A 26,976-nucleotide genomic window follows, 5' to 3' on the forward strand; every position below is an offset into this window, starting at 1 on the left:
AATCGACATTTAAAACTGTCGCGTACGCATTGTACGATAAGTTATTAGCGTATTTGATCATTTACCTATATATATATATATATATATAAAATAAGAGAAAAGATCAAATAAGAAGTTTGATTTTCCTAAGAAAGCTAGGAAGGAGAGTATTTTTGTCTAATACCTTAATATTGAAACCCACTTAATTTAATTTTAAAAACCCACTTAAATTCACTTATCTCCTACAACCACCACCGCCCACCGCCACCACCTTGCCGGAAAAGTCTTCGGAAATTTCGTCGGAAAATAAAACACTATGAAAAACACAATGAAAAAGACACAATGTAAAAAACACAATGGAATAAACAATATGAAAATAAAAACACAATGACAAAAACACAATGAAAAACACAATTAAATTACACAATGTAAAAAACACAATGCAGAAAACACTATGAAAAAATAAAACACAATTGTATAACACAATTTTGTAAAACACAATTATGGTAAATACATTCTGTAAAAACCCACGAATTTTTTTTTTATTTTTATAAAGCAATATGATACTCATATAAAAGATAAAAAAAACACTTGTTTTTTTGGTGAAATTGTTTTGAAAAAAAAATGTCGTATAAAAAAGTTATGGACGTTTTAAAATGATGGGGGAATTTGACATGTGCCTTGCATGTGGAGAGAATGTGTTATCCCTATTATGTCCTTACCCTTGTTTTACACTTGATAATCTCTCTAATCTAATCTCAACCATTCAATTCTCAAATGAATGGACAAAATTATTTTCTATCATTTCTAGGAAAACTAATATTCTTGTTTGAAATCAACCCTAAAAAATAATACTTGTAATAAATATAAATAATTAAGATGTTTATAATTTATTATCTATATATTACGTTATAATACATATATTCATCATCTTCTTTCTTAAGACACCTTCAAATTAAATGTTTATTGACCGTCCGGCAAGTTCCTTGGCAACCATCCCGCTTGCATATTCAATGCGAGTCATTAAGTCTCCGACAGTACGTTCACTTTGTGATAGCTGGAGCAATTGAATTCAGCTGTTACGATTCTCCCAATTTAACGCTAAATCGATGCAATCTTTCATTGTTTCCCTAACCACTGAACCCTAAACCGATCCCACAAATCTTCTCATCTGAATCCGAACGAAGGAAAAATTTGTTAAAATATTCTTTTTTCTCAACGTTGGTGCTTTTCTTTTTCTGTTAGTGTGATCTTTTGATGGAAACTTATTTGTTTTTAGGGTTTCAGATGTGTATAATCTAGCAGTATCTGCTCCATTATGTGTTGTTTATGTTAGTTAATGCTTTCTACATCCTTTAAGTTTATGTTGTTTACACCATTTTCTGATGTTATGTATGACTGTTTTTATGTTTTTTTATTTGTTTAGTTTTGTGTACAGGTTGCTAACATTTCAATATTCATGATGTTTCAGTCACCTGGCACGTTTATCTTGTCTTCGGGTATGCAAAGTATAACAGTTTTTTAAGTCTTTCAAATCATTTTTAAATATTTAATGGTTTTGTTACAGAACCAAAATGCTCATGAGGCACTTGTGGAATTTATTGCTGCGAATTTTCTTTTTTTTGGTAAGCCCATTGTTGTATCGAATCAATATGGTGATTTGAAAACGATTAAGTAGGCACCGCACCGTCGGCAGTCTCGATTACAGGTAACTTTCTAAAACTATCACATTTTGATCGTTTTGTTGAAGCTAGGGCTAATCTTATAATGCATACTAATATAAAAGTAGTAGCTATGTTATACATATATATATATATATATATATATATATATTCGTTGAGTGTATGTGTTAATTTAGGGAATAAAGGTTGTTGCATGTTTTTTGTGTAAATTTAAGTGTTTCTAAGCTGGCAATGATCCTAGGCTGTTAAAGTCACCATTGATATTTCCTCGAAAGCTGGCAGTTGATGTATTTAACAAACACCTTATCATTTCAGACAGTAACGCAGGTTATTTTATATTAGTGACTGTTTATTTGGTATAGTGACTACTGATTTCTGGTGGATAAGCGGGGAGCAGTGGAAAATAAGGTCCGCATGATGGCAGTTTTGACATTGCAATGTTCGACCGCCTACAGGTCAATCTCACATATAATATTTTACTTTTTATAAGTTTCTTAGTTGGGTGTGTTTTAATAATGTACCTGGGCTTTCGTATTTTTCATGTTTTCGTTGATGAGTAATTGCTTATGTTTGTTTTCATGTTTGTGTAGGGTTTGGCATACAATGCCACTAAAAATCCTCTGCCCCGAATCTGCATATGAAACGGGCATATGGAGTTAAAGCGCTATTCGAGATCCTATATATGACAATTTCCATGTGAAGGTATATATTTTTGTCCAAAAATAATTATTTAATGTTATTTGCGTTAACCTACTAAAAATGTTATTTTTATGCTGGCCTTTAAATCACTACCACCTTTGCTTCATCAAAATAACTCACTACTCATATGAGCAGTGGCGGACCCAGGATTTTTTGTCAATGGGGTCCCAATTTTTCCGGTTTACAAAATTTTTCGGGTCGGTCGTTATTCGGGTCGGGTCGAGGCGAGGAACACAATAAAACACGGAACTATGGTGTCATTGGAAACGAGTAAGTAGAAAGAATCTAAATTACAAACTAGATGAAACATACACTTTTAATTCATACCCGAAAAACATGAACATAATCTATATATATGGTCTTACATAATTGACCAAAACATGAAAAAATAACTCTTAAAACAAATAAATGATTAATTATAATATACATACACAAGGTAAATAATAAAAGAATATGCAAAATCCATGTTAACATTATATATGTTGCATGGTGATAATGACTATATGAGAGAAACTAACAAAAAGCACAAATACCCTAATTGAATAACTAAGACTAGGATATTAAAAAAACAACAAAAAATGAGTATTGTGGGGCTTGAACCTACAACCTCTCACAAGTAAAACAAGGGACTTTCCACTGTACCAGTTCAATCTTAATAGTATGGGTTCCAAGTATTAATTTTTATGGGGTCCTTACAAAATTTAATATACCGTCTCTAAGTAATTTTTAAAAAACATCGGTGTCCCGGGACCCCGATCGGACCTATGTGGGTCCGCCCCTGCATATGAGCTAATGTGTTAGATACTTACTAAGCACAAAAAGTTTTTTTTTGTGAGAAAATGATGTTTTTTCAGTTAATGTGGTTTGTTTGGGAGTGGGCCCACCAGTTTTGGTGGAAACTGAGTTGGTCTGGGTCAAAGAAAGTCAACATCCTGTTTTGGGTGAGCCCGGTTTGAGTTTTAACCCGGCTTTTTGGTCAAAATGTCAGTTTTACTGGTTTGACACAAGTTTTTAACTTGGTTGGATTCAAACCGGTTTCAAGGTTTTGGGTTAAAAACCAACTAAACATCCTTTATGCCATAAAAGTTAGATTTTATGAGTAACCCATGATAAAACCTTTTTGTCTATTGATGGTTTTTTTTTCATTGTCTCAAACGGGTCGCATATGAATATGTTATCATTCTAAATATATTTTTTTATATTAATGTTTACTATTCTTTGTCGTAACGAGTATTATTGGTGTACGTTTGATATTTTAAATAAACATGAAAATTGTGTTTAATTATAGTTTGTATTTTCTTTATGCAGGCTGCTTGTTTTTAACGGTGCTAATTTGCATATGAATTAATGGATTGACGACATTTTTCACTTTAGGTATGTGGAATATTATTATTTCGCCGCTAATTTCGTAATATTTTGAGTGATTTAGGGTCATTCAGCCTTACTTGCATGATATTTTGATGGAGAGTCTATGTTGTTTTTGCACCGGTTTTTCGGTGCACAGGTGACAAGTCAAACCGGTAATATCCGTGGGTTCTTTAAAGCTTGATCTTGCCCTTGGTGGTTGAATGAAATAAGAATATTTTTGAAATTGGTAAAGCAATTGACAAAAATGATCTTAGAATTGTCACACTTCTCCGTTTCAGCCTCTTATTCTCGTTTTCTGTTGGAAATTATATTATATGCACCTACATCAGTCAAATTTGTTCCATACGTCTTAGGAAGGTTAGCCTTTACTTACCAACTTATTTTATATATTTTTGTTATATAATTATAAAGAGTGCAACATGTTGGTGATAAAATGTTATAAAACCCCATGATTGGGTGCAGTTGGTTGGTGATGTTACCTGCAACATGGGCTTTTGTTGGCGCTGATACATTTGGTCGAGCGATCACTGCGAGTTTATACAATTTTAATGGAAAAGGTATATGGTTTTTTTTATTGCTATTAAGTTGTAATATTTTGCAGCAAGAAAGAACTAGGAGTGGTTTACCAGGGAGGACAAATCATCTACTGACTTTGGGGGTTAGATATTGGCAACAACATTGGCCCCTGGATAGAACCTATAGCATGCTTGCACGGTTAGCCGAGTTTAGGCATGTGGTCTTCCATATATGTATGTGTGTGTGTGTGTGTGTGTGTAGTATTGCATTGTTCATTAAATTCTGTTTGTTTGCAGGGGAGGGCATAATCCATCATACATGTACCGGCTCATAGCAGATTACTACTCTGCTGATGATCTGGTGTTGCAACAGAGGCCAACTTCTTGATATTGGTTTCAACATCCATATCTGTTTTCATTCCTGAGTAAGCCAAGCCTTTGATTTCATTTGCTTGATCTTAATGTTGCATTTCGACTTATTATAACTGTTGTTGATTTGGTAGGTGTAATTGAGGAGTGTTTTGTATAGCTCTGATTGCGGAGGAATTGCAGCAGTTTTGAAAGGAGCTGGAGCTGGATGATTAGGGACAATGATAACATTTGTGAGAATGTAGTTAATTTATGGTATGATGTGCTGTTTGTTTTAGATCCTTTTGTCTCTGTTTTGTTTTGCAAATAAGTGTTGCTAGACCCAAAATGAATGATGAAATATTATAATACTCAAAACCATCAACATTAGGAATGGTGCCGAGTTTTAGCACCACTTGTATCAGAATCAAGCTCAAAGAACACATCAGAATTATTATTAAAAACTGTAGTAAACTTTTAGGCACTTTCAAACACGTTCAGTTAAAAGTCTACTCTACTTCACCTGAAAATTTAATTATTAAATAATTAACATAATTATTAATACCTGAATTCATTTTTTTTGGCCTAAAGCTAAAGATTTCAAACTCAAATAGCAAAAAATGAAAAAGCCGAAACCAGACTAATACCAAAACAAAATCAGAAGCCGAAAAAACTGAAACCAAAAGGTTTCAAAAATCTATAAACCGAAGTTTTGGTTTAATTCAAACTGCAATGAACCGCACTATGCACACTACCACATGTAATCAAGTTTTTTTAACTTTAAATACAAGGATACAATCGGTATTTCAAAATAATAATGTAACATGCATCCCATTCACGAATAATCCGCCCAAGCAATTTGTCATAGCTATGATCAAACATGCAATATATGGACACCACCTACATAAACCATGAAACCAACCACCATCGATGCCTTGTAGAACCACAACCGAAATGAACTCAATTCTTCTTCTTCAACCTTCAATTCTTCACCAGTAGGTTCATTCTAGGGTTTCAATTGAAAGCAATTAATTGGCGAATACTTCCGCACATCAATTAATTAGTGGTACCAAAAGTGATGTAAAGATGTCTCTACAATGCTCTATGTTGAGAGTTTGAGTTAGCCGTTTTAAAAATCACAAGAAATTAGATATGAAGATTAAAAACAAACATATGTTAAAGATCAAATATTTTTTTTGTGTTAAAAGCCTAATCTTTAAATTGGTTTTAACAAAAAAAAAACCCTCAAATATGCTATATAGTTATACATGTAAGCATACAAAGATCAACAACTTGAAGAAAATAACACGGCCAGACCTCAAGAGTAAACAAATATGGTCCAGGAAATACAAAAACTATTTTAATTCACAAACCAAACTCATAACCAAATATCCTCAAAAATTTCAAACACTCGAGGAACAAAAATTGTTGTATAAGCAAAGAGCTGACCCACAAATGCGTTACGGTGCTTAGCATTTTCCGATAAGGCCCGAAAAGTAAATAAAATTCCAAGATATCAGTCAATCACATCTAAGGTTAAAACAAAAATATTTGCAACCTCGATTTTGTGAAGAACAAAAGAGTAAAGAAGAAATACGTATGCGTTTTAACAACTTATCTGCGTATTGTGCTTTTTTTAAAAACAAGCGGTCCTGAATGTTAGAATGAAAATGAGGGATCATGCTTGTCAACTTATTTGTAGGTGAAACGAGTTGTTTACATTACAATAACCAGTTGATATCGCTCAGTTCAAACTCGTTATTCTTGGTGTATAATAAGCATAATCATGCTTACATTAGCAATCCCAATTCTTAAAACACTAGATGAATTTATCATTCAACAAAACAAGCTGCTTAGGAAATGTAGAATTACTTAATATTAATAATAATCAACTATATTAAGTTATACCAATAACTAGTTGATATATATAATAAGTTGATAATAAAAAAGCCCTAAATCATTTGCCCTAAATAAAATTCATCATCACATACTATTACTAATAATCCTTCTCCTGGCTAAAAACCTAGCAATCGGAGGCGTAAGAGCGATCGTAACCGGAAGGAAACAAAGCCTTATTACAAAGCACCGCCAGCTCCGCCGTCCGGTTCTTCCTTCGGACCGATCTTATCGAAGACGTAATCGAGTTGTTTGAACCGGAGTTTCTCCAAGGCGGCTTCGACGTCGAGGTTGTTTTGAATGGCGACGTAGAGTCAGGTGATGGACGACTAAGCCGTATTTCTTCACGGAATCCACCTCCGGCCATTGATTGAAGATGGAAATGAGGGTTTTGAATTTAGGAAGGGTTGTCTGGATTCATGAAGCCTCCCTCCACATCAAGTAGTAATGTTGTTGGGCTGGGCTGGGCTGGGCTGGGCTATATTTACAATGATTCATAAAAAATGTTATCGTTCGGGTTGTAACTCATCCGGTTTGGTCAAAACGTAGAAACTAGTTAGTTGATGTGGAAAATATACAAATCGGCTTGGTTGGTTTGAAACTCGCCTCGAGTTATGAGCCGGTTTGGGCAACGACAAGGAATTGGGCATCCAATCTTAGGAATGATGGGTCATGTAGATAGTGTTAGGTAACATGTTAAAGAGACTTCATGGTATTATACGGTCCAAGTTTTAGTCAGGTTTCACGCGTCCAACAACATCGGGACCTTTAATGATGTTGGACTTAACAACACGATTGGAATTAGGTAATAATTTGAAATTTGTTTATATATCAGCTTAGATTTTAGGAGCTCATTTTTTCTAGTCACATAAGGCAACTGAATTCTTAGCAACGGTCATGTTACTTATCCAAATAAACATTTAGTTCCATGATACCCCCAAGATATAAGACTGAAAAACTATGTGAATTAGTTTTGTATCATTATTGCACTCTATTACTCTAAGGGGGTGTTTATGATTCCTTATTTTGGCCTTCTTATAACCTTTTAACTTTTTATAAAGTTAAATGATATTTAGAAGTTTGTATAATGTAAGTGGAGAAGTTGGATAAGTTACAACTTTATAAATTCACTTTTTCATAAGACATAAGCAGGACAAAATAAGAAAGTCCAAAACCCTCCTAAATGCCTGAACATTCACGCTTTTAAGCTTGCATATGAGTTCTAAACATAACTACTAAAATATACAAGGAAACAAAAATGACAAGTGTGAGAAGAATTTGTGGCCACACAAAAAGACTACTTAACAAAAAATTAATAAAAAAATCATAACTCGAAATAAAATAAAAAACGAAAAATTAAAAAACCAAAATGTTTCCTCGGCATTCTGGTTCCAAAAAAAACCGACGAAAAGACAATGCCGAAAATGAATAAACAACACAATAATAAATAAAAAAAGACACAATATGTCACAAAATTTAACACAATAACGAACAAAATATAATACAATGTTGAGTAATATAACACAACATAAGAAAAAAAAGACAAAATATCAAGGAAAAAAGACATAATCAATGACGAAAATAAACACAAAACACAATAATAAATAGAAAAACACAATGTTGTTTTTTTCCTCAACATTTTGTCTTTTTTAATTTTTTTAGAACGAGGAAGACGGTGTAAACATTTTTGAAAATTTACTTTTCATTTTTTTATTAAATTTTGAGTTATGATTTTTTTAAATTAATTTTCATTATTTTTTACAGGTTTTATTCTGTGGTTAAAATTCTTTCTCATCCTTCCCCCCCCCCCCCCCCCCGCGCTAAATAAAATAATTTAATACTAAGCTAGCATATGTATTCTAAACATAACTGTTGAGAAAATTTGAAACTGTATGTAAAATCTGAAAGTTTGTATTAGTTTTCCCAATCTTCAACTCTTCCACAATATTTAATAATTGTTCTTCCAATTTCGTCATTCTCGTAGCATGCTCGACTTTGATTAGAGGGTAGGGTGGTGGACGGTCACCCTAATTTTAATGTATTTAAATTATATAGTATTTTAATGTCAAAACCTAATTACTCAACTAATTCAAGTATATAAAAAGTACTTTCTTGAAAACTCAAACTAAATCAATTTAAATTTTTAATTATTTAAACCGAACAGAAAATCTTTTAACTTAAAAGCCCATAACTATTTTAACTAATCTTAAAGAAATGTTTGAAGTTTATTGCTAAAACGTGTAGTTTGAGGGAGTCGAGGACTGACTACCAATAGTGATAAGTTTTACCTGAAGCACACAACGTTATCTTAAGTTTCTCTCGCCGCCCTGCTCTCTCACGGTTGGTCTCCTGTTTCAATTTAACTCTCTAATTTGATCCTTGTTTCCTATATATATATATATATATATATATATATATATCATCCATCAGTATTTGAATGAAATCAAACTAAAAACGATACCCATTTATAAAACCCTCAAATACTTTGTGGTTTTGACAACCCAAATCAGCTTCAAACTGGTGTTTTTTAAGATGCACATAAGGTGTTTGTGAAAATGCCTATATTAAGTTCACCAATTCAGGGCCAGGGCCTCTATGCTTGAACTCGGTTAGAACCATACAGTTCAATCAAAGGCCATACCATCTTCCAAGAAAGACTTGTTATTATGTTGGTGTTCACATGAATAAAGATTTTCGGGTTATAAAAGTGGTTGATGAATCTAATTTGGATTGGAAAGGGGAATTTCTAGGAGAGATTGACCCTAATCCTCTAAACAAGAAAAAACAAAAAGAAAGATCCGAATTGCTTCAAGAAACCGACTCTACGGATTGGTGTGTAAGAGCTAGGAAGTCTGCACTCGGGTCTATTCAAACCCGAGGGTTGACCAGTGCGATGGAACAACTTATGAAACGTAAAACCAAGAAAAAGAAGAAGAAATCGGTTTCCGCCACCAAAGATTTGGATTTTGAATCTGATGCTGAAGAAGTTGAACTTAATATTGAAAACTTTATGGACGATGTAGATGAACTTAAAGCACGTATGAGTAATCTGGCGGGTGGGGTGTTTCTAGAAAAGAAGGAGAAAGCCAGGGAAGCGTTTGTTGAGAAGCTATCTCAGTTCTCGGTTAGTGGAGCAACCGACCGAATGAAAGAGGTCAACTTGAACAGAGAAATAGTGGAAGCACAGACTGCAGAGCAAGTATTGGAGGTGACATCAGAGATGATAATGGCGGTCGGGAAAGGTTTGAGTCCCTCACCTCTATCTCCATTAAATCTCACCACCGCGGTCCATCGTATCGCTAAGAATATGGAGAAAGTGTCAATGACCTGAACTCACCGGCTTGCGTTTGCACGGAGACGAGAGATGTGCATGATTATAGGCATGGCCATGATGGTTCTTCCGGAATGTTCTGCTCAAGGCGTGTCGAATATCGCGTGGGCCTTGTCCAAGATCGGGGGTGAGCTTCTTTATGTGTCCGAGATGGATCGGGTGGCAGAGGTGGCGTTGACCAAGGTTGACCAGTTCAACTCACAAAATGTTGCTAATATTGCTGGCGCGTTTGCATCTATGCATCATGCTGCCCCGGACCTGTTTCAAGAATTGTCAAAACGGGCTTCCGTTATTATTCATACTTTCCAAGAACGGGCGTTGCTTGCTCCCTTAAATGATGTGGTTCAAGAGATTAATGATCGTATGTTAGCGTATTTTCCTGGTCAAGAAATGGAGTATTTAAGTTCAGATAGCATCGACGAGGTTGAAAGTGTATCTGAGGTTTTTGATCCCACGTTGTACTCTCCTGATTTTGTTAATGGTATAAAGATGTCCGGAATGCCAAACCATCGTTTGTTACTTAAGGCTGGAGTTCCAATTATGTTACTACGGAATATTAATCAGAAAAAAGGGCTGTGCAATGGAACTCGACTACAAGTTGTTAGTTTGGGTAAACGCGTCATTGAAGCTAAGGTTGTTTCTGGTACTAATATTGGATTTCGCACTTTAATTAGCAGAATAAGTCTTACACCGTCTGATAAGAAGCTTCCATTCAAGTTAAAGAGGAGACAGTTTCCTATATCGGTTTGTTTTGCAATGACTATAAATAAAAGTCAAGGACAATCTTTAGCGCGCGTTGGATTATATTTAAAAGACCCGGTTTTTACACATGGCCAGCTTTATGTTGCTTTGTCTAGAGTGAAGACTCGCGAAGGTATTAAGATTGTTTTATTAGATAAGGAATCCAAATTGATTAGTGAAACAAAAAATGTTGTGTATAAGGAAATATTTGGAAACCTTCTATGAATTTTTTGACAATACTTTTTTGTTTACGTTTGTACCTTTTTAAATATGTTTAAGGTTTTTTAATAAAGGGATTGTATAATTTTATTTAGTCTAATTATAGGTACATGTTTGTATGTTCAATTATTTTTAGTTGTTTATGTTTTTTGTAGTATATCTTTTATGTTTTTGAAATTTAATTTTATAGACTTTTATTTATAGGCTAATATTATACTGGTTTATATATATATATATCCGAAATATATCTTATATACATTTATATCTTATCAATTTACTACATTAAAAAAATAGGAGAATATGTTAAAGGTTCATCAATAGTTTAATAAATATAGGGTTAATCATGAGTTTTATTGAATGAATAAACCGTCATTTTTATTAATAATTAAAAAAGACTCTTTGGAAGATAAACACAATAATCATAACTTCTACAATAATCAGTTTCTTTGAAATTTTCATCTCTTCCATCATCTTCAACAATGACAACAATTGTTTCTTGGAAATTTTCATTCGAAACCAATAATTATCAGTTTCTTCTTAGCGATCTGTCTACAATCCATAAGCCTTCTATCGAATCGGTTCTGTCTTTTAACATTCTGTTCAAGTACCAAATAATAGGATTCGGAAACCGCAAACAAGTTATTAACGACGAAGAGGGAGAACTATTGAATGTTCTAAATGAAGAGATTTTACAACATGAACAAGAACTACTTCCTTTGGTCAATGTTAGGGAGTGACTTTATTATCCTTTGCAAAATAATGTGGTTATTAAATATGTGAATGGGCAACAAAAGAGTGTTAATCCTAAGTCCATATTGCAATCCAATGACATTTTTCTTTTAAGAGATTTAGATTTCTTGAAGCTTTCTAACGTTTTTAAAGCAAGAGCACATTTGGATTTGGAGAATGAGGTGGCTGAGAAGGTTAAATGGTTGTTAGATTGTCAAAATTATGAATCCGATTTTGATGATCTTCAAAGCTATTTTGGTTCTGATCCAGAAGTTTAAGGTAAATTAGATGAAATATGTTAGTCATATTTTTGAGAAATATAATTTTTGACTTTATTATTGACTTTGCTTTTTTCTTTTATGTTAGTAGTTTACTTCATATACATAGGCTTCTAAAAAAGTACAATACACACTTATAATAGTTTGTTTTTGTTTTGTCAGGTTGTTATGACACTTTGCGGTTTTTGGTGGGTTGTGATGTAAGGTCATTTTTGGTAAACTTAACTTCCACATGTTTATATTTTCTTTTAGAGTATACATTTTATGTTTATATTTAGTTTGTGTTAGCATGAAGATTGTATTAACGGTATTAGAATTTTAATTAGTTGGTATTAGTGATTACTTTTAATATGTATGTCTCTCTAATATTATATTTTCAATATACTTTGATTTGTAATTATCAAATTGATTTTTTTTTGTTTCTGGTTATAAACGTAGGTTATAAAATTGATTTATTTTCTTTTGACCTCAACATAAGTAGCTACATATTTTATATATCACCCATTCATTATGATATACATTAACTTTTTGGTTTAATACTTAATAACGTTCCCTGGTTTGTTTATATTTTTCAGGTGGTTAAGGTGCATGATTTTGTTTTGGACGGAAATTTTCAAGGTCATCCTGTTCAAGTCATGTTAATATCTAATGGTTTAATGTGTTTGATAAGACAATGAATTATTTGTTTATATTAGGTTATTATGTGGACAATGGTTTGGTGTACTTCTTTTTGGGGATGTTTTTGAATGTTTATATATCGTTATATATTATTATATTTTGAATGTTTATATATCGTTATATATTATTATATTGTATGGTAGTTTATTACATTTTGTTATATATCTAATATCAACTCGTGTGTAATACGGGTACTATCATACTATTTTAATATTGGTTGACTTTATCTTTCCACATGTAATATACATATCAATTTCCTCATCATTTTAAAACATTCATAACTTTTTCATATGACAATTTAAAAAAAAAATCACCATAAAAACAAACATTTTTTTTATCTTTAATATAAGTATCATATTGTTGTAAAAAAATTAAAAAAAAATAGTGGATTTTTATACATTGTGTTATTGGTTGTATTTGTGTTTTTTAATTGAGTTTTCTACATTGTGTTATAGGTTATGGTCATTTTGTTTTTCTCAATCAGCACTCATATTAAAGATAAAATTCTAAACAAAACCTATGTCGTTGTGTCTTTTATTCGTCATTGTGTCTTTATACTCATCATTTTGTCTATTGTTCGCCATTGTATTTTTTATACTCATCATTGTGTTTTAGTCATTTTGTATTATGTTCAAGTCATTGTGTATTATGTATTTACCATTGATTTTTAGTTTCACGTCATTGTGTAATATGCATTTACTGTTATGTTTTATGTTTCAGGTTATTATGTAATATGTATTAATAATTGTGTTTTATGTATTTGTTAAAGTTGTTATTTTATTATTATGTATACATATTATGATTGCACAACGGTGTTATTTCACTATTACAATTTTTAGATTCCATCACTTTATTAAAACACATACATAATGATGTGCATAAAGACACAATGATAAATGAAGAGACACCATAGCAAGTAAAAAGACACAATAACGTTTTCTTTATAAAACAAAGTTAAATATATAGTAGAGGAATATTTGTGTAATTTACTCAAAATAACAAATAAGTGACAGAGATATATAACTAGGTAATAAACATGTCTAATTTGAAGTATATCATTGCCATATACATAAACATTTAAAAATAACAAGAGAGTAGACGGGAATATAAAATGCTAATGCTTTATTAATGAATAGATTAGACTAGATAGATGAACATATACTAAATGAAACCGATGACTAATAGATAGATATCAGACTAGATAAAGTAAAATCGGGGGGTTAAAATGAAAAATATAGCATCGCCGCTTTATTATAAATAAACCCTACTTCTCCATTATCAAATGCATCAAGAGCGGCGCATCTCCCACCATATAACCTTAAGTCTCATATGCATCAAGAGTGGCGCATCTTCCACCATAAAACCCTAATTCTCATTTAGTTCTTATCATATGGATTGCTTCGTTAACGATGCTGAGCGTTGGGATTCAGTTGTAAGTATTCTTAATCATATTTTGTATAATCTAATCATCTATATTCTTTTTAATTTATTGTTTTGATTTATGATGCAGGGGACTGAAGAACACATGACAATTATTGATAACATGTTGATTGTTTATAGAGTTTGGTATGTATATAAACCTTGAACATCTTTTTAAATATTTACCAAGTTTATTCGATTTTATCTTAATTTCTCATACAAACTATGGAATGCACACACTATTATCATCGGTATCCGTTACCATTTTTTTTAAAGTTATCGCTATTGATCATCATCATCGTCTCTTTATATATATACAATGTACGTGATCATTATATATGGGTGTTCATCGGATTAGATAACTAATTATTCAGTTTATTCGGTTCGGATTATTCGGATTTGAAAATTTTTGGACTCTATCTGAAATCCGATCCGAATTAGGAATATTCCTATCCGATCTGAATCTATCCGAATTCAATTAGGATCGGATTCAGATAATATCCGAATAATCTGAAATAAACCTAAAAAATTTCCTAATTTTTTGTTAATAACATTTAATAGTTTATAATCACAATAAACATAAAAACCGGAAAATACGAATTACTCTTAACACAAATTTAAATTCCAAACTTCAATTAATAGTCAAATAAATATACCAAATCGGAAAATATCATTTAAAACATGTTTTTTATCCGGTTTGAAAACAAACCAAGCAAGAGCAAAGCCTCGCTTGGTTTGTTTTTGCTTGAATTATTTTTTATTTATTATATATATATGTGTGTGTGTGTAAAATTAAAATAAGTTTTAAAATTTTGAATTTTCCTTCTATTATATTGACTTTAAAGTTCAATTTTAAACTTTAGTTGTCCGCTTTATATATGTTTTCTTGTTAACTTTGAGTTTTAGACATTTTAAGGTTGAAAGTCTAGACATTTTGGAGTTGAAAGTCTTGAATTTATTATATTTTTTTTACTTTTAGAAATTTAAAATTTAAAACTTAGTACGAAACCAAGCCGCTCGATTTCAAACCAAACCAAGTTCAAGCATAAAATTATCGCTCGTTTCTTAAAATTCAATCCGTTCGGTTCGGCCTGGTTCGTGAACAGCCTTATCCAATGCACACACTAATATCGTAGATATATGTTAGACTGTTACCATTTTTTAAAGCCATCACTATTGATCATCATCGTCTCTTTATATATATGGCAGGTCAAAATTTAGGCGACTTGATTATTCAGGCTTCTTTACCGCTATATTGGATGAAAAATTTATTACGGTTGCATCCATAAGGTAACTTCAATTAAGCTTATTCAATAAATTTGTTACACAAGTCATTATTTGGTAGCATACCCTCTCACGTATTTTTATGTATCCGCAAAAATGACTGATTTTGGCACCGGTACTAAGCATAGGCGTTAGTGGATGTGTCGTCGCCTTATAGGTTCAATCGAAACAATATGTTCACGTATTGTTTAGTTATGTTTATTAGGTGTAAAGTATGATTTTCGTCATTGTTGGTTGTTCATTGTTATTTAAGTCTAAAAGTTTAAAATTTTTCTATTTACATCATTAAAATTTCATTTTCGTTGTAATTTTCCCTCGTGGTTTGTTAAAATCTCCAATTTAAGTTCATATACGGTTAAATCCTAGGTCAGCTTGACCCCATCCAGGAGCTCTGCCCCTTAGACCCTGCTAGGGATTGTCGCCCCTTGGACCCTGCAACTAGGGGCGTTGCCCCTTAGAATCCCCATTACTTAGGGGCTTCTCCCCCACATATCAATAGGGTTAAATTATAATATTATCAAAATAAGTGTGTACCCTACAGCCAACATTTCCGATTCATATTACAATTAACTTGATCAACAAGTTAATCCCGTTACACTAAAATAGACAACACATATTTAGTTTCTATTCCTTTCTATTTCGTCCCCTCATCATTCATTTTATGAGTTTGTTGGATGCTTAAATTATGACAATATTCATTCAGATAACTCAGCTTATAATCTTCATGTGCCTAGCTCTTTGTTTAACATGACATTTCTTTCTCTTGTCTTTCTTCATTAGGAAATTATTAGGAGTTATGTGGCATGTATGTCCTTCGATTCTAACAACATATCCTTGTAAAACCAATTGATCAAAATATAACACTTTTCTATTAAGTTCAGGAGAATAAAACACAATTGGCTCTCTATTGTTTTCATTTTATGTTTTAACTTCAAAAACACCCCAACCCAAGGAACACAAAATTATTTTCTCATGTTCTTGTTTCCGTGTAAAAAGAATTTGATTCGTTTGCACATAGAGAGGTTGCCAGAGTAGTTGTGTTTGAACGGTTTTTGGCACCAACAAATTGATAGAAATGGTAACAGACGACGTCATTGTTAATCTCCTTTAACCCCCAATTAGTCTAATGCTACATAGTTCAAATAATGATAATTACAAATATAATATTAATTATATTAAAAATAGTTCCAATTACAATAAAGAGGCAGGTAAGCGGGCAACAAGCTGCGCCGCCACCCCCTTTTGAATGGCAAAACCGATCCTACTGAAAACAAAGTTATCGTTCTTCGGCGTCGATGAGTTACTGTGCACGACCCGCTGAACTCTTTTTAGAAACGCAACAGCATCGGGGGCAAGAGACCCAAATGTGTCAAAAGCAAAAGGAATGAAGGCGTGTTGATTCTCCACATACGCCTTCTCGTGCTTAGCAATTTTTCCTGCTTCTGCCTTTAGCACGGCATGCCTAGCAAAAAACCCGGTGTCCCTAAGCCCGACAAGAGGGGACACCCCAGTAAGGTCCACACAAGCATGTTTCCCCCCGTCCATCCAAACACAAGAATGTCCGCTGGTCGGAGAGTAGACCTTCCTTCACGTGGATCCGAGAAGAAATTCACAGGAGACTCTTTTTTGCCGAGATTCCCGCCCATTTTAACACATCACAAAGGACATCTCTGACCAAATCATGTCTATATTTGAACCCAGGGAGTTCTTTGCAATGAATCGTGTGTTCACCAAAATTATCTAAACAAACCTTACGACAGACCGGGCATGGCTCATCAACTGGGAACAGTGGGATCATTAAACGATATTTAAGAATGGCTCGGTACTCCACTGCTGACATGTGCTGGCCTAACCCTTCGATTGGGGTGACAGTCAAAAAGTCTTGAGCATGAGGAGCATGAAGACATTCTAATACCGCTCTTTGACGAGAGGACATGCCAAACTTTTCTCCCAAACTTTGGACGGTTTTACTATAAAGGGCACTCGCCAAAGCATTTTGGGCTTTAGGGGGGGGGGGGGGGCGGTGTCCTTATTAGCGAACCCGCCAAGATCAAAATCGGGAATAGAGTTGTGCAAATAATCCATCGCACACCCAAAATCGGAATCCAACCCATCACCACCACAATCACGCAAAATGTGGTTCTGTAACTTCCAAGATTGTGCTCTCGAGGCGACGAAAGCATAGGTGGAAACATCCTCAGCTGAATATAACCCTAAACCACCGAAATGGATAGAGAGAGAGGCTAGTCTCCATTGAAAATCCCCAAAAAACGGCCCCCACATACCACAATATCCTCAATCGCCGCTCGAAGCCCTTTGTCAAAAACAGAGACAGCTTCTTTAACAAACATAGGCTGACATGTTCGGAGTCCAAACAACAATTTAGCCACCCCCATACATGAGCGAAGCAAGAGAAGCTCACATTGAGGGTCACGCAGACGAGTAAGACATCTCATTAGTTCCACGGCTCTTGAAGCTCTAGTAATGGCCAAACTACTGATAAACCCAGCATCCCGGCTAACCGCACCTCCAAGGAGTTTTACCCCTAACTCCGGTCTCCCAATCCCTATAGGAAATAAACCTACTTTTGCCTTTACCCCATTGCACGACGGCCAGTATACTTCTGTCTTTTTAATATTAAGCTCAAGCCCTAAACTTGGCCCCTTAGATCTAATTATATCCAAGGCTTTAGCCACTTCAATGGCGTCTCCTATAATCGTGCCATCATCTAAGTACCATGCATGGAAAAGTAACTTGCAACCATCTCGTACTTGATGAATGAGAGGGTGTAAAGCTAAAGCAAAGAGAAGGGGTCCTAAAGGATCGCCTTGTTGAACCCTAGTAGTTGATTGGATACAATCATTCCCTACATATAGCCTTGCAGGTTGCCCGTAAAGAAAATTAACCCATAGGGAAATAGATGGGCATCTGGCACGAACTTCCTGCAGGAGAGTGGTCCTATCCACCAGGTTGAAGGCATTAGAAAAATCTACTGTAAGCAAAGCCAACGACCCGTCCGAGTGGAACATATTAAGAAATCTATTCGCGCTATGAAGCACCGCCTCCGCTCCACTCGGGACCCCCACCCCGAATTGAAAATCACCAAGGTATTTTGCCATCTCTTTCCCAACACTCCTCATAGCCACTTTGGATACAAGTCTTCTCCAAATCGCGCCAACGGCAATAGGCCTAACCCCATTGTCGGGCTTAAGCAGTGGCGTTAGAGGGGCCGAGGCCACAAACTCCGCCAAAGAAACAGGGCATCTCCCCCTAACCACAAGTTAACCACCTCAGTGATAACCTTAAGCAACCCCACGGCAATCGCGGATCCTTCCCCACATAGAGCATCCAAAATATGTTGGGCCCTAAGCCCATCTCTACCACATGAAGTCCCTTTAGGAAACGATTTAACACACCCTAGGACACTTTCAACGTCCACAACCAAAGGGGCCACCGAGAGTAAGACATCAGGCAAGGCGGGCGGGGGCAAGCCGGGATGCTTATCAAGCAACGCTTTCATAGTAGCGTCACCAAAAGGAGCAACACCCGAAGAGCACAAAACTTTAACTGCGGCCGTGAAGTGCCCATCGGCAACTTTCCGAATACATTGCTTAGCATTGAGGCCCTCTCTCGAATGATCACCCCCGAAGGAGCCCTCATCGTCTCTGGAGCCCATATCCATCGGTTGGTTAAAGAGCGATTGGATAAGATCAAAACATCCGCTTCCATCACCCCAACTTGCTAGGGCCTGCCGAATATAATGGCATTGTAAGGATTTCCTATTCCCCGACCTACGCTCCTGTTGGTTGGAAGGCTTGACAACTTGTAATGTGCAACGGGGTAATGTCAAAAGTTTAACCCACGCTTCAATGGACTCTGGCCTAGACACCACCTTGCACAATGAAGCAGATAAGGCATGGGCAAATGCCATGCGACAGCTAGAAGGGATGCTTTTAACTGTCTTTACCGGAAGTGCGAAAATACGGTCAAGGAGGGTCGCGTCCAAAAGTATCCCACCCAAAGGAGCTACATCTATCGCAAGTTGTGGCTTAGGGATCCCGACAATGGAGTCTTCCACCCCTCCCGTATCACCTTTGAACTTGATAACTTTGTCTACATGGTGACAATGCCGATTGAGGGCCTGTAAAGACATGCACTCACCGCACAACCATAGTTTGGTAACCTTTAGAGCATCTGCCAACGCAACAAAAAGCTCACAATCCCCGGATACCGCATCCCGCATAGTACATTTTTTGTCATCCGAATATAGGTGTAACCGCTTTATATGTGCACCTAACCTTTGGATCCCCTTGGACCCAACCAATCCATCCGGGCAGCAATGGAATCCTCTAAACGGGCACGGCCAATAGCACGTGCCCACCTCCCCCGATGGGGCTCCGTTGACAATCCGAGCCCTAGTCATAACCCCACAAGACGAAAGGCCAACAAACAAACTCGAGCTGAGTTTGAAAGTAAAAACCCGAACTAAGAGGCGAAAGGAGAGCAACCCACAGTTGCTCTCCCCTCCGTAAACCCAAAAAAACCGATTAACTCATTGAGACATTTTATCGAACACCTGGTGGGCAGACCGAAAACCTTGATCGTGTGTTGATGTAGAAGCTGATCTAGCTGTGGTGCTGAAATCGTGAGAGAGGGAGGGTGAAGCTGGGTTGACGGTTGACGGCGGTGGTGCAGGCGTGCAGCAACACGACGGAAGGTGCTCGTGACCGGTGGAAGCTGCAACGGACTGCCGGAATTGAAGGGTGGTTTGAGGCGGCGGTGGTGGTTTGATTTAATTTAATTTAAACAGTTTATAGACGATAAGATATAACATTACTAGTACGTGAAAATGGTGGTGGCAGTATAAAGCGTTCCAACACGATATCTTTGATACATGGAAGCTCGATCAGGATTGTTTAAATCGGTGCCTTTGAAGAAGTCGTGGTTTGGAAAGATACAAGGGTGTGGAGGATTTTCTGCATGGTAACGGGCAGAATGCCAACTTCTGGATGGGGAGGTTTGTTGTACGTGAATCCTTTCTCGCAATTTTCGATCTTGACGCTGCCAAAAAAGTAGTTTAGAATCGAAATCGAAATCGAAATCGAAAAGAGGGTCAATGGTTGAATGGCCAGAAACTGGGTTGTTGATGATTACTTTTAAGCACACAAAGCTGAGTTATAATGAGGACATGCAGCTGGGTTTTAACAAGGACCTTCGAGTTTCAAAATAGTATGATTAAGTTATAAAGAAAGAATGGGTAAAAAATAAATCTAGGTTCCAATATGAAAATTCGGATAGCTAGGTGGTGCTCGCGCGTTTAACTTATTTGGTAAACGATCTTGTTTGATTGTATTTTTTGGCTATTCGTTAGAAATAGATTGCTCGACTTCACTCTGCTACGATCATGTTCATGTTGTGGTTTTAATGATTTCACTGTTAAGAAAACACGTAAGTCAAAAGAAAAAAAAAGTGTTGCCAAACGTACCACCCGTCCCATTTTTACTAAGCACACCCTCTCAATCAATTTTCACATTTATATAATTCAAACCTTTTTTGATTTTTTTTTGTCATTTTTTTATCTTTTATTATTATTATTATTATTATTATTATCTTCAAACACATTTTTTAAGAATTAAGAATATTTTTTACTATTTTTATATTGTTAAAGTAATTTTTTTAAATGACAAAAACCATTTTTTTCTTAAATAAACATTTTTATAATATAAAATACATTTTTTTCTATAATTATTTTCATTGGTTAGAGAGTGTTTTTTTAATAACTTTTGGAGAAACAAATTTCTTAATGTTTGTTAATATATAAAAACAATAGTGTATCTACGTAATAAATTGCACAAATTTTGTACTATAAAATTAAAAAATATTAGGCGGAGTAATATATCAAATAAATTTGTTAAAAAAATTAAATATCTAGGAGAGGGGATATGACAAGTAAAAAAGAGAGTTACGTTTAGCCTGACAAAAAAAAACATTTAATTATGAGATATGGAATTATATCAGAGTAGATTCAATTATTATCTTAAACTAAACAAGTAGACTTAGGAGGTTTTTTTTTTTCAAACTCAGTCATCAAATAATAGAAATTTAATGTATGCAATTAATGTTAATTTAAATACTTGCATTTTAGTAAAGTTGTTAAAGTTATGATTTATAATAGTTATAATATAATTGTTAATAAGAAAATACAATATTGTTTCAAAACATAACAAATATTGAAGAATGGTTTTTGCCATTAATCCTACTTTGATAAGGTGATAATTTTGTTAGGAGGTCAAGTATTTATTTAATATGTAGACTTGCATTAGCCGGTAAAAAATTAGAAGTTCAAACTTTATATAAAAAATATATCATATCATGACCATAATTTAGTTCATTTTGCCTTTATAAGTGTCATGGTGACATTATTTTGAAAATTATTATTTGTACTCAACAAAAGTTTGTTTAATTTAATGCTATTTTAAGTTTGTTTTAATGTTATTTTAAGTACTATTTATATACTTCTTTTTAAACTATATAGTGTATTTTCTTTTGCATTAATTAATATTAAATTTTACACCAAGCTTAATTATTCTTAAAACAAATTTTTATATAGCTGTGTATTAAGCAAACATGAAAGAATTGTGGATTATTAAAATCAACAAAATAAAAGTATTTATATGTTTAATTACTTAATTCGTGATTATATAATTATTATCATTAATTAAATTCAAATTACAGCACTTAATGTAGTCAAACATTTGTATGAGTGTATATATTTAAACAACAATTGTATGAGAGTGTATGAGACCAAGCGTACTGCAGGCCTTATAGAGGCGTTATGGGCTAAAACGTCGGGGGCACCCCCCCCCCGGGGGGCATTATGGCTTTTTTTTGGGCGTTTTGTACATAACGCGCATGGAAGATAAAAAAATAATAAAGTTATGGCTTTATGGGAGCTTTATGACTACACTTATGGCTTTATGGAGTCTTTATGACTACACTCTATTTTTGTATAAAACCATACTCTGACTGGACGTCACATGTCGCATAATGCCTGAGGGTGGGGCTTTATGACTACACATGGTCTAAGTTAAATTCAATTTAAAATAAAAATCAAAATAAGTCAAAACAATTGTATGAGAGTATATCTGATGTAAATCTTTTTGTCTTAGGACAAGAAAACCATGTGAATAATATTGAAAACCTTAAAAATCATTAAATTCCGCAAACATTTGTTCAAGGTGTTTTCAGTTGTGAAATAATTACATCTATAAATTCTATGCTTGAAAACCTTAAAAATCATTAAATTCCGCAAACATTTGTTCAAGGTGTTTTCAGTTGTGAAATAATTACATCTATAAATTCTATGCTTAAAGCCAAATTTCACAACAAACTCCCAGCTGACCTCATCTCTGTCTCTCTCTTAACCCTTTTGTCTCTCTAAACTCCATCAACTCATCATCTTCAATTTCTCTCTGAACTAATTTTAGGTTGTCATCATTGTTCTTTTATGTTAGGGATATTTTTTTTTTGTTCTTTTTCTGATCTAAATTTCTGTGTTCAAGCTTTAATTTACACTCTTTATTGATAAAAATGTATTGTTTTATTTTGGATGATTTCAATTTTGTTGTTTGGGTGTGTGTACTGAGTGTTAATCCAGATGTGGTTTGATGCTTACAACTTTGAAGTGGTTAATTTAGCATCAAATATTAGCTGAATTTCGTTATTTTCTGTCTGGAAATGTTATTGATGCTTTTATCATTTTATGTAAACAAAAATGAATTAGGTTTTTTTTTCTTTTCTTTTCTTATTATACTTTTCATTGAAGCACTGATAAATATCAATTAATTCTACTGTTTGCTTGTTGATTCATGTCATTATGTCTAGCATGTTAGGATTAAACGCACACATGAAACTGAACACGACACGAAAGCAGTAAACGAACACGAGGATTTAACGTGGTTCGGTCTAAACTGACCTACGTCCACGGGTGGCAACTAGGTATATTTTTATTGAGTGACAAATATTACAAGTACATAATGTTGTTTATATAGAGACTGAACTAGGGTTAGTAAATTATTATGCAAGAAATCTAAACCGGGCCGGGCTTGGGCCCGACCGCCCACACCCGTCTCCTCTTTTGACTTCATATAATAAACCGGGCCAACAAGGCCTACGAACCCAACAATCTCCCACTCGGAGGCCTTGAGTACTCTCGTCTGCACTCCTGATTGTACTTCTGTAATCTGAACATTAAACTTCTTCTAGTTGCCACCTCCTTCTCATCAATTAACCTGAAGGCCCGTTGAAACTCCCCGGAGCTCCAACACGTCAGTCACGGCTGAAACTGCCCCTGACCCGTTCTCTGTCCCTACCGGCTCCCACTGTAACGAACTACCGGATCCTGAGATAACCTGAGAACAAACAATCTCCATATTCAGCAAGTAATTCATTGGAGAGACTTTTACAGCTGGAATACTGGTTTTCTTAATCCACTGTCGACCTGGAACTGTAACTGAAACACGACCTGTGCTCCCACTGTCACGATGTCCCCCAACTGATTTAACCTTCCTAGCTCGTTCATCTTGAATCTTCACTTTGGCTTTGGGTTTGTTACTTGCAAAACGAACCTTCTTCTGCCCACGAGATTCTGTGAACCGGACTTTGTCTTTCACCAAAACTGGATCCACTCCTTTCGGTGACATGCCGACCATATACAATGAACCCATTTTCTTTCCACGAGCAACAACGAGATTCCCTTTGACTACTTTCCACTGCCCATTCCCGAACTTAACATCGTGCCCTTGGTCATCCAACTGCCCAACTGAAATCAAACGTTTCTTCAAACTTGGAATAACCCTCACGTCTTTCAAAGTCCAAGAAGTACCGGCTGAAGTTATCAAATCAACGTCTCCCATACCCGTAACCTCTAAAATATCATCATTTGCTAGTCGAACATTTCCAAAATCCCCAATTTTAAGATTCTTCATCGTTTCACTACAGTGAGTGGCATGAAACGATGCACCAGAATCCATCACCCAAGCATCAACGCTACTCTCAACACTACAAACCAAAGCCTCATCACTACTGACCCCGTCATCTGTGTCGTCTTCTGTAACGTTCACCTCTTTCTTACCATTCGGACACTGATTCCTGAAGTGTCCTTTCTCTTTACAACCCCAACATTCAATATCCTTACGAGTCTTAGACTGACTCCTCTTCCTGCTCCCACTGCCTCGCTGTTTTCCCCTACCTCTACCTTCTGTGACTAGCATATTGCCTGATGATTCACCTGAACTTCTGCGTCTTGAATCTTCTCCCAGAATCAGATCTCGAATCCCATCGAAAGTAATATTTGTAGACGAACTACAAACTGCAGTCACTGTTTGCGACCAACTGTCGGGCAAAGAGGATAATAACAAGAGGCCTTGAACTTCATCATCAAACTTAATGTCAACTGACACTAAGCGGGACAAGATCGAATTAAGATTATTGATATGAGTTGTAACTGACCCACCCTCTTTCATTCGAGTTGTCACTAGCTCTCTGATAAGATAGACCTTATTCGCTGCCGAAGGCTTCTCATACATGTTGGATAGTGCGTCCATCATACCACGGGCTGTGGTTTCTTTCATGACGTTAAACGCCACATCTTCCGACAACGACAATGTAATACAAGCCCTAGCTTTCTTGTCTAACTTCTTCCAATCTGCTTCTGACAACTTTTCTGGTTTTTCATCCTCAAACACTACATCCAAGTCTTTCTGACAAAGTAGTGCCTCAATCTGCATCTTCCACCAACCAAACTTCTGTCCGTCAAACTTCTGTATCGAAACCTTTCCGTCTTCTGCCATAACAATGACTAAAACGAAAAACTGGATAAAAACAGAGACAGACACAGCAACACGAGCCTGAACTTAACGATTGTTCTACTAAACTCTGTTAAAAAATCAACCTATTTATACGCAGCGGAATATCAAACTGAAAATCAGAAACCGAAACTTTAAACTGAAACGATAAACCTGACAAACGCGGTTGGCACTGGTTCTCCGTTTCTTTAACGCTTCTTCTGACTTGACAACGATTCTTCAATGAAAAATAGAATCCTGATTCAACTTGTTCTTGGTTCGGTTAGGCTGATCAGCGATAATAGGTAATCAGGCCGGCTTCACTGCTCGGCTACCACACTTATACTTCGACCACAAACCCGTAACGGTAGCTGGTTACTCAGTTCTGTCGGCTAGACTGCTCGACACGACTTTTAGCGGTTGATGCTTCTTGAATGACGATCGAACAAATCGGTAATAGGGTGGCGGCGCTACTGCCGGCAAACCCTAATCGAACTGATGACCAACAAGACGAACCCGGTGACCGCTGGGTTAATTTGGCGGCTGCCAAAAAACGAAACCCTAGATCAACCCTATCTTCTGCAACTCAAAAAACAACAAGCGTTGGCTTACGGTGGTGTATGGCGGTGGACTGAACCCTAGTCGCGATCGTCGGGCTGGGTTTAGTGGCGGCGAAACAGCGGCGGCGTAAACCCTAACGACAATCGGAGAACCGTAGCGGCGGCGGAACCCTAGCGAAGTAGGGTGGCGGCGGCGGGAGGTTTGGCGGCGACTCGGCTGGTTCAACGTGTTCTTCGCGTGATCTGAACCTAAGCTCTAGATACCACTTGTTAGGATTAAACGCACACACGAAACTGAACACGACACGAAAGCAGTAAACGAACACGAGGATTTAACGTGGTTCGGTCTAAACTGACCTACGTCCACGGGTGGCAACTAGGTATATCTTTATTGAGTGACAAATATTACAAGTACATAATGTTGTTTATATAGAGACTGAACTAGGGTTAGTAAATTATTATGCAAGAAATCTAAACCGGGCCGGGCTTGGGCCCGACCGCCCACACCCGTCTCCTCTTTTGACTTCATATAATAAACCGGGCCAACAAGGCCTACGAACCCAACATAGCAGTTGTGTTTAATTTCTCGTGATTTCAAAGCATTGGAGTTTGATATATAGGTTAAACATATGATCATTTGACTAAAAAAATGAAATTGCTTTTTTTTATTATAAATATTCATTCAAGCAATGATTATATATATATATATATATATCAATCAGATCTACTGTTTGATTGTTTTTAAATTCATGTTAATTTGTTTAAATATCTTTTGTTGGAGTTTATCTGATTGTCTAGGGGTGAAATATTTAATTTTGCACTGTTAATTTATGTAAGAATAAAACTAATAATAATAATGTGTTTACGATAGATGATCTTATTCTCACATTGATATATTGTTTGCTAGAAAAATATAATATGCATAATGATGTCAGTATTGCAGCCTTTCCTTGAGTTTCTTCTTTTCCTAATTACATTATATTCCAATGTTTTGTAGGTTTATCACCATGAAACTGAGAAGTGGTATGTTGATAAACTCCACCCAAGCAAATGTTGAAGTCATTAATAAACGTCAACCTAAACGTCGTTAAAACCTGCAAAGCCGGATTATTATTATTTTGAGCCTGTCGTGAAACACAGACGTCTCCCAAATATAAAGACACAAAGTGACACACCACTGATAATCCCAGGCGAGAGTCCGGCCAAAGATAGAACTTCTTCAAAGAATGTGTTGATAAATTCGGGGAATGAAAATGAAGAAGTCAATACACGCCCAAAGCGTTGTGTAAGGCCTCCGAAGTTAGATGATTATCATCTGGAGCCAGCAGTGAAACACAAACGCCTTAAAACAAATAACGCACCCCAGAAAATACAAGAAGCGAGTTCAACATTACAAAATCTTGCA

At 35.5% G+C, this 26,976-nt stretch overlaps 1 pseudogene; it reads left to right on the forward strand.

The window, feature by feature from the left end:
* Positions 1-7,180: 7,180 nt before the first annotated feature.
* LOC143545602 (RAP domain-containing protein, chloroplastic pseudogene) lies at positions 7,181-11,785 on the forward strand (annotated as a pseudogene).
* Positions 11,786-26,976: the final 15,191 nt, after the last annotated feature.

The sequence above is a fragment of the Bidens hawaiensis genome, unplaced genomic scaffold, assembly GCF_021521415.1.
Source record: "Bidens hawaiensis isolate Kalapana, Puna unplaced genomic scaffold, B.hawaiensis_p1.1 tig00013985_1, whole genome shotgun sequence".
NCBI lineage: Eukaryota > Viridiplantae > Streptophyta > Magnoliopsida > Asterales > Asteraceae > Bidens > Bidens hawaiensis.